Source organism: Dreissena polymorpha, chromosome 10 (assembly GCF_020536995.1).
Source record: "Dreissena polymorpha isolate Duluth1 chromosome 10, UMN_Dpol_1.0, whole genome shotgun sequence".
NCBI classification, from domain to species: domain Eukaryota; kingdom Metazoa; phylum Mollusca; class Bivalvia; order Myida; family Dreissenidae; genus Dreissena; species Dreissena polymorpha.
The window spans coordinates 61,588,611-61,598,977 of NC_068364.1; the positions used below are offsets into that span (position 1 = coordinate 61,588,611).

Consider the following 10,367-nt stretch of genomic DNA (forward strand, 5'->3'; position numbering starts at 1 on the left):
GACGAATACTGGTCAATGACGTCATTATGACTTAACTACATTCGAACGTTAACTTAACAAATGACTGAGTAAAAATGACAAATGTCAGCCATCTTGGGCTTAAAATAAGAATTAAACAGGAGCGCAGTTAAATTATGACAATATAAAAGAGCGGTGCATAATACCATGAAACGATGTTGGCGTTTTCTATTCATTGCCGATAACCTTGACTTGAAACAATTCAACCGTTACGAACACAGGAAGTAAGATGGCTGACGTTTGACAAAAATGTGATTTCAAGCCATGGGGTTTTACGATTTCAAAGAATCTTATGCAAAAAGGAGCTGCAAAAAGGAGCAAACATATAAACAGACTTAGTAGGAATTGATTACATGCAATTGATATTACCATTCACAAACGTGAGTAAGAAGTTGAATACATGCTTAAGGTTCATGTAAAGTGTCAAAAGGTGTATTCTTCAAATAGGGATAGTTCAATAAATATTATGTCATTTAATTCAATTTATATGTTAATATGCTCGTAAATACTTGTAGAACATATCAGTAAATGAAAATGAAAAAAAATAAATATGCAAAATTTGCTTTTGAAGAATTATACATTGCATGCATGAAAATATCAAATTAACTAACAGAGTTAAATAAAAAATTCCTTTGGTGAAAAGATTGTATACACTTAATTGTAGGTACGACATTGAGAATTCCACCACAACACACACCAACAATCATAAAACATGCAAAAGAAAAACATCAACAAATGTCAAAAAGTAACAAACAAAATTAGGAACTACTTTAAGTATGGTATACCAATTGTGACATTAAACTATATTTACTATTTTATATTTGTTGGAAAAGTTACTATATTTTAATTTTAATGATAAGAAAAGTACTAAGAAAATATATATTCTGTCTGCATGTGACATTTTCATAATACTATACTGTTTACAATGTTTTACTATAGCCATATATTGCCATATAAGGAAAAATGTCACACCCCTTTGCAGCCATGTTTTTCAAACAAAATTAACAATTTTCCAAATCATCAAACATATAATTACACCAATTTTATGAACAAATTTCATTCAAATCACACAATAAATGTGGCCTCTATAGTGTTAACAAGGTTTCACTATATGTATATAAGGACAAGTGCCCCACTCCTTTGGCGGCAATGCTTTTCAAACAGACAGAAACATTTTAAAATTCATTCAATGCATCACTGTTACAAATGTTCTGATCAATTTACATGAACATCAGACAATAAATGTGGCATAAATTGTGTTAACAATGTTTTACTATAGCCATATATAGGCATGTAATGAAAAATGCCCCGCCTCCTTTGCATACATGTTTTTCAACCATCATAATTTTTTAACTAATCCAATATATTATTGGTATGAATCTTCTGTACAAGTTTCATTAACATCGTACAATAAATGTGACCACTAAAGTGTTTACAAGGTTTAAGTACAGCCATATATAGTCATATAAGGAAAAAATGCCACGCCCCATGTCACTTATGTTTTTCAACCACACATATAATTACTTTACTCATTCAAAATATAATTGAGACACAATAATCTTCAGACAAAATTTCAATTAAACATATACAATAAATGTGGCCTCTATAGGGTAAACAAGTTAAATGACGATGCAGCATGATGCATACCGTATGTTGCACGACGGACAAAACGGAATAAAAAAATAACCATGAGCACATTGTGCTTAGGTGAGCTAATAAGGAGGGTTATTACACAATATGCAAGTTGAAATTATGGGCATATTATTCATCACATAGTGACATTGCAACATTAATTGTTTAAAAATATCATGCAATGTTATTCACAGTATTTAAAAACATATATGTATGTGAGATTATACCCTATAAATCCAAAAAGCTGTACTGATCCTTCCTTGAAAGTCTTCTACAAGATGGTCAATCATGTAAGGTTCGTCATCATTGTCATATAGCACTTCATACACTGCATTTTAATTCCCATCTACTCCAGACAAAAGGGATGTTACATAGCCAGTATACCACTCGGTATTTAGAATCAATGCACAACTTCCATTTATGTTTAATTTGTCTACCAACAAACTTTGTTTTTGAAGATGCTGCTTCGTCTACAAATGAACCAAGAACAATATATAAAATGAATAATCAATTTCGTTGATTTATATAACACGCCAAATAAACACTAGCAAACTGGATATTAGATTTGACAATCACCTACATAACGCCGAACAATTGTGGACAGTTATTTAATAGTGCCTTGATGCATATTAAACGAACTACTACATTATAATTTTAAAAAATTTGACCTTTGACCTGAATGTGTGACTTTGACCTTAAACCAAATTATTATGGTTGTTTAATGTGAAGCACCCCAGAGGATTGACATAAACTATAGCAATTTTCATGGAGTTGTCTCATGTGTTAATGGACATAATGCTGTATGCTCATATTTTAAAATAATGTCAAGATAACAAATGGTATAAATAGTCAGATCAAATTAAATTTTGATTAAACGTTTTCCTTCCATATTTTTTTTTTACCGAAATGCAGCTTAATATAAAAAATACTTGAGAGTGCTATGACATTTCGCGTGTTTTTTCAAACAGCATTCATCGATTGAAACTGTAAATAATCTTTAATGTAACAACATCTTTTACACCAAACATCTATATCAAGCATGTCCTTAGGTCATAAGATGAAAATAAGTGTGAAAACATATTTTTGGAATGTTCAAGGACCAGAGAATTCAACAAAAATAAACTACTAAAGCGCATCTGTCAGTTCACCAGAAAATTTTTGAATAGTATAAAGTTGCAACTGTAAATCTGATACTTTACATGCTCTTGTAGGAAAACGGATATTGTTCAAAGATGTGGTGGTTGTCGTGGCACAGGATGAACAACTAGTCATTTTGATTTGAGGATCACTGATTAAAAACTAGTCGATACACTTCGTTAGAAGTTAACATGTAGTATACATTGAAAGGTACATACTTATTAGGTTTGATTTTGAAAATTGTAAATTTGGTAACGTACAAAAATGCGTAAATTACCAAACATTTTCAAAATACTGACTTTATAATCGTTACACTACTTGTTTATTTGAATTTATAAACTTAATGAAATCCGTATCTGTATTTAATCATTTTTGTGTAATTTATAATATAAGCTCATATGTAAATGAAGTAACGAAGACTTTTCCGACTTTAAAACGTTAGCTACCTCATGAATAAGATTATTAGTGTAATTTATTGTTGTATATTATTTTTGTAATTCATATGTAAAAAAATTAAATAGTTTGTAATGGTAGCTCTATGCATATTTTTTACATCGATTTACGCGTGGGTGGGGTAATGCTATAATGCAGATGAGAGTGTAAAAAAATAATAATAAATGACAAAAAAGAATAAAACAAATTGAGTTCATTTTAAAATTTATTCATACATTTATTAAATACAGATTGACACCAAAATAACTACAAGTTTACAGCAAACAAAGCCAAGAGAGCGACACATATTGAAAATACAGAGATTTTATTAAGAAATTTATCAAAGAACAGGTGCTCGTAAACTATCTGCCATAAATCAAGTTTTCGATGAGATATTTTTTCAGGGTTTTTCTTCGACACCTAAACATATATACTGATTACAAAAAACTAAAAAAAAACTTGTGTTGCAATTTGTTTGACGTCGAGGTACATATACTCATAACTTAAGGGGCCTAAAATACGTTATTAACAGATGGTGTACAATGTCATTTGGCGTGCATCATACTCTTATCCATATATATATAAATACAGTGTACCAAGTTTCAATGAAATCATCCAAAACAAGAGCACCGCATAAGGGGTGCCACGCTCGGCTGCGGAAGCTTGTATTTTTATTCATTGTTTATTTTTTAAATAGGTAACATTGGCCTTGACCTAGTGGGTGTGTCCTTTAAAAATGAGGATGGTGAATGTACATATGAAGTTTAAAAATTGTAGGTGTAAATGTTATGTTTGATTTTCATATTAGATGTCACAGCAACCTTGAATTTTGACATAGTGACCCAAAAATGGGCATGGCATGTAAAAATCATCAAGGTGCATGTGCATATGAAGTTCCAAAGTTGTACGTGGAAGCACTTATCTTCAAGAGCCAATGTTAAGGTTTGAGCACGACGCCTACGGCGGACAGTGGACGAGCTGACTATGACAATACCTCAGTTTTTCTCCAAAAACAGCCGAGCTAAAAAGTACAAAATGTGGGTGTGAACAAAATATTGAAGTACGGGGGAAAGAACGGACGGCAATTGCCATAACAATATCCCTCCCCCTATGGTGGGGAATTACAGTTCTTACAATACATTAAGAACTAGTGCAGGTTTATACATTGATGATTATATTGAAACATAAATAGGTATATATTGGATTTGTTGTCACCAAACATACAATGGAATTTAACAATTTTATACTTTATACTATATTTAAATACAGCCTCTTGTGACCTTTATAGACTTTCATTAAAACAATATCATAAATTTTAATATAATACTTATTACTACAACAAATTAACCCTTGAAGGAATGAACATCTTTGTAATGATTTATCAATTGTATTTATTGCTATGTTATTACCTTGCAGTATTCCTATCTGATGGTACTGTACTAATCTTCTGCGTCACTGTGGAAGTTGATTTGGGCCTTGAAGTAGTTTTCTTACGACATGTAACCGTCCTTTTACTTACAGAAGGCTTGGTTTTATCTTCAAACTGAAACAACAAATCACGTTTTAATGTTAAATTTTTAGCAAATACATTCTACAATATAAACTACCAAGGCAAATATTTACACATATAGTAATTGACGTACGATGATAATTTTATATGAAAATGCTATTCAATATCTTAATTGTTTGTATGTATTAACATTGATCAAACTTAATGTGTTTGTGCAAATCGATATAGATTGGAAAAAAAAAACTGGATATATTGAGAGCAAAAACGTAACATAATTTCAATGTAGACAAACCTTTTATTCATATTTATTTGAATTAATATATAGTATTTAACTTGAAAACATCTTTATGGTGTTCTATGCTGTGAAACATCTTTCAATGTAAGAAATAATAACATATTGTAACCTACCCATACTCCAGGCTCTCTTATTCCAGGAATTTTTCTGTATCTCGGACAAGCTAACTCTGGCAATAAAACCTTGCAATAAAATGCTTTAAGCTTTGGATTCCATGATTCCCAAAGGGTATTGTCTTTATAAATTGTTTCCACGTGGAGTTGATATGGGTATGTGGTCCTTACTATAAAGGCTATCCACGATTAATTGCATATATGCAATAAACCTTGACACTGATAATAGTAATTGTAGTTCAATTTTAATTTTAATTTGTCCTTTTCTATTCCTAAGAAGAAATTTCTGTTAGTATTGGCAGCTTGAAATAAGTTCATTTTTTATTTTTTAAAACATTTTTAACTTCAATAAGTCCTTCCCTATTGTTGTTGATAAAAACGATTCCATCCGGATTTCCAACAAAAAATTTATGTTGAGGATGAATAAATAATTCCCTGTATAGCTTTTTTAAAAATATATTCATGAATGGTATTTCTTTCGTGTTGTAATCCAAAAAGTGTGAATTCAATCCCTTTAAAAGTTTTGTATATAAGTTGTTCCACAATGTTTTTCACAGATATTGATGTTTTTCCAAATTTGATGCTGTTTTTCTTTTTCTTGATGCCAAACTTGAGAATTAGATTGATCTTCAGTAAGAGTTGTAATAGCATTAATTTTATCATTTGAAATGTTAATGTGATGAGACATGTACTAATCACATTTGGTATTCAAAACAGATGCATCAACAGCATCTTCACACTGAATAGCCTCATTTCCATATGATGACTTGGCAGACTATGATGTACTCTCATTCATAAGCAGTAGACACTTTTCTTTTCCACCTATTAGATTGAGCTTGTGGCTTGGATTTAGACTGATTAGCAAGTGTCAATTGTTTGTCCCTTTCCTCATATAGTTTGATGAAGTGTTATCCTGGTGAGGAGTCTGTCACCTTTTTCCAAACAGTGGAAGACCACTGTGGTCCGACATTAATTCGTAAACATCCACCATAACACCTAGTATGCCATGACCCACGATTACACAAATTTTAGACTTTGCCTTTGTCAAATTTGGTGCGCATTTGCATCCAACACTCAGCCACATTAGTTGTTGTATTATTGATGAGTCTTTTACTTTTTATTAGCAACTCTGTCCAGCAATACTGAAATGTCACTCAACATATCTGATTTAAGATCTGAATATGAAAGTGTTGAAGAATATCGTGAAAGTTCCTGATCTTTTAAAGATGTTCCTTCTTCCCAAAGTAAATTATTTTGAATACATAAATCAGATGGTTCGTCTACTTCATTGGAATCATTAGTGTAGGATGTTGTTTGGTTAATAGGTGGAATTGATTTAGCTTTACAGAAATCTGAACAGTTGTTGTGGTTGCCAAAAATGTGGTGAACTGAGTTTCGAATGACTTTTTCTAACTTGATTATTGCATTATGTACATTTGCTTCTTTGGATCGTATCCGGATAGCACATCGGACAGCACTTACTAAGCGAATGCGAACTGCTTTTGTAAGGCTGTCCCTACGTTTGTAATGAGGATTAGCGTCCACTAGCTTTTCCAAATGGGAACGAAGGCACTTACAAACATGATTTGAACATTCTAATTTTTGAACATGACTTCCCCAAACTGGAATTTCTCAATGTATTTTGGCATAAACTGATGAATCCCCATCACCAACTAACCACATATACCGTAACCCGTGGCGTCTCATCAGCATCCTAATTGTTTTCAATTATGATTGTATTCATTGAAAAAAAAGAAGAAGAAATTGCTAATTGTATAAATTAAGCAGACGACATTTTAGCAGACGACAAATTTCCCAGTATGCAAAGGGTTAAAGAAAGCACTAAGTAACATATTTTTTGGCCTGGCATTACATATAATTAAAGTTTACCAAGACATCATGCAGATACAACATATGAGCAAGTTTGGTGAAGATCGGATGAAAACAACTTGATTTAGATAGTGTACACTTAATACAGACCGACACACAGACAGACCGACATACAGACAATGTCACCCCTATATACCCCCTAAACGTTGTTTGTGGGGGTATAATAAAACATATAATATTCAACTACATGTACAAAATATATATTATTATTTAATTTCATTAACACCTGATCAATATTATAGTCTTATAAGAATGCCTGTTCTAAATTAGTAGATGCTGGCCAGGGGGATCAAAAATACAACCTCGATATTACATGTATTGTGCTCTACCCACTGAACTAAGCGGGTCAGCTATATGAAACCTTTCTACACAAACAAAGAACCAAAAAAAATTATAACCAAAATTTAAGGAAATTGAAAGTTTTGGGAATTAATTACAAACAGACAGACAGGCCAAAAACAATATGCCCCCAATCTACTGATCCTGGTACATAAAAAGTTGTAGGAAAACAAGAGATGTCATCCTAGGATGACATATGTCCATATAAACGCTTTGATAGAAGTTATTAATATTTTTCAAAAGCTAAACGAAAGTGTGACGGACAAATGTTAAGTTGCTATGTGAAGATACATAGAAGTTATGATCATTATTTGAAACATAAACACGAAACCTAAACGCAAAGTCTGACGGAATGACATACGGACAGACAGACGGACGGTCTGATCACTATATGCCTTCCTCTAAGGGAATAACAAATTATTTCCCAGTGGTCCTTGGGGTAATGTATTGTAAGACATACTAATTATATTTATAAACAAGAGCTGGCACCATAGGATGACATATGTCCCCTATAAACGCTTTGATAGAAGTTATAGCATTTTTGGAAACCTAAACGCATATTTCGAAACCTAAACGTGAACCCTAAGTTCAAGGTCAAGGTCACAGGGGTCAAAGTTTTTGTGTGTATGGAAAGGCCTAGTCCATATACATGCATACAACATATGAAGGTTATATCTCAAGGGAAATAGAAGTTATGAGCATTTTTCAAAACCTAATCGCAAAGTGTGACGGAAAGACAGACGGACAGACAGACGGACGGGCAGTCCGATCACTATATGCACCCTTTTCTTCGGAAGGGGGCATACAAATATTTAATCACAGAAAGATATTCATGATTGCATTTGTACAAGATTACTTAAAAAATCACACATTGAAAAAAATTGTCTATATAGTCAACTCAAAATTTAAACTAAACTGGCAATGAGAATAAATTATCCATTAACGCAATGAAATGGATTTATAAATAAATAAACATATACAATTATGGCAGATAGAAAAAGATAATTGTATTACCTAAAGCATTATACGAGTGTTTGTGTGTTCTCTTGCTCCAACCTCCATCTGCTACCACTGTAATCGCAGGAACACCTTGGTGGAAACAGTTGTCTTCTATGGCTAGCCTTCGTTCTTCAGCACCTGTAATTAATAATTATTAATTCCACATTAAATTCAGGTTTTAATGTTATGTACAACAACAACCCCCAGTATTTGCCAATATGATTTTTAAATAAAAAATAAAATGTAATTGTATTTGAAATTATTTATTTATAAAATTTGTATAAAATTTGGATAACCCATTTACTAATGATCTGTGTAATTGTTAAGTTACATGTATGTTGACATGCAGTAATATATATTAATGCAGGGGTTTTCAGCCTTTTATAACAGGGGCCTATTAAAGGCCCCTTTCCAATTGAACATTTATTGAAAATCATGCAGTTTTCACAATAATCCTAACTTACACCAATTTTTTCATTCCCCGAAGCAGTAATTTTAGAGACAATTCTTCCCTAAATGAGAAATTTCTTCACAAAATCCATAGGCTAGGGTCTCTTACCAATGAATGGAAGAAAAATGGGAGCATATTAATATAATGACTGTTATGAATTATTAATGTTTTTTATTACTTATTTTTATGTCTAACATATATAATTTCAATTCATTACCATTTGCATGCTTGGAAATTTGTCTTCTGCTAAAATGTCGTCTGCTGAATTTCTAAAATAAGCATTTTTCTTCGCTTTTTTCAAATAATACTATCAGAATAGCAAACAGTTTGGATCCTGATGAGACGCCACGTTTTGTGGCGTCTCATGTGGATCCAAACTGTTTGCAAAGGCCTTAAAAAATCGGTTCCAACATTGTAAGGGTTAAAGTAACTCAGAATGTAAAGTTTTAATTGCATATTCCTCTCCCATTTTAATAGCAAATTAAATTAAATATATAGGTGAATAATTTATGTCCTTTGTGGCCTAGTGGTAACGACGTCAGACTAGCGATCATATGATTTATGTCGAGTTGTCTGTTAAAATCTCAGCCATATCCACCAGGCTCAGCAGTAGGAGATCAGGAAACGAAATTTAAAGCTATTTATGTAATTTGTTAAAAATTGTTGCAAAATTGAGATAAAAAAAATATCATGCAAAGTAATTTATGGTCTGTATACTATTATCATATATACATATGTCTATATATATATATACATATGTCTATATATATATATATATATATATATATATATATATATATATATATGTGTGTGTGTGTGTGTGTGTGTATAATTAATACCTGCTGCTAGTAATTCATCTTGAGAAATACATTCCCACGAAGCACCAATCTGAGATTCAATTCTCGTGAAAGCAGGCTGGGACAAACTTGGGGCATCCATAGTAGCCATCACTTCCTTCAGATGTGAAGCTCCGTTACCAGTGACAGCTCGAACATTTATATCATAATGACCTGTAATTGTGTCCATGGTTCTTAGTTTTGGGCTTGTTTCAAATTTAAAACTTTTACTGCATCCACAGCAACAAACAGACAGGACGGACGCTAAGTCCTAAGTTCCGAAGTAATTCGTACGACTGGATTGTCTGTAATAACAACTTGTTTCGCTGCCTCACACAATACAACATGTTTCATTACCTTATTCATGTGCGTTTCTAGACATCCTAGATTTACCAGTTTATATCCATTAATATTGATGTTTCTTATACAACGCAATACAACCTTCAACGTATCAAATTTTTTACAACGATACAGAGTGTTTATGAATGGTAATACAGTAGGCAATTTCCTTTTGAATGATTTTGAACATGCTTTCTGTTTTGATACTTTCAATTTTAAAGGAGATATCTGGCGACTTACATGTAATGATTGATTCCGCACTTTCCTCTTCTTAGAATTTATTCCAGTAGCTAGCCCAAAACGGTTACCTATTTTCCAGTGACCCTTCATTTTAAAATTCACTTATTTACTCACAATATAGTAATAAGTATAGTCA

At 32.1% G+C, this 10,367-nt stretch overlaps 1 long non-coding RNA gene across 5 annotated transcripts in view; it reads right to left on the reverse strand.

Moving 5' to 3' along the window:
• LOC127847730 (uncharacterized) overlaps nucleotides 1–10,120 on the reverse strand; it is a 32,626-nt gene extending 22,506 nt beyond the window's left edge. For all 5 annotated transcript variants that reach the window (XR_008034142.1, XR_008034141.1, XR_008034140.1 and 2 more), the window contains exons 1-3: nucleotides 9,656–10,120; nucleotides 8,381–8,503; nucleotides 4,629–4,762 (exon numbers count right to left, since the gene is read on the reverse strand). This is a non-coding gene — a long non-coding RNA (uncharacterized LOC127847730). The remainder of the gene's footprint in view (nucleotides 1–4,628; nucleotides 4,763–8,380; nucleotides 8,504–9,655) is intronic.
• Between the last annotated feature and the right edge of the window lie 247 nt (nucleotides 10,121–10,367).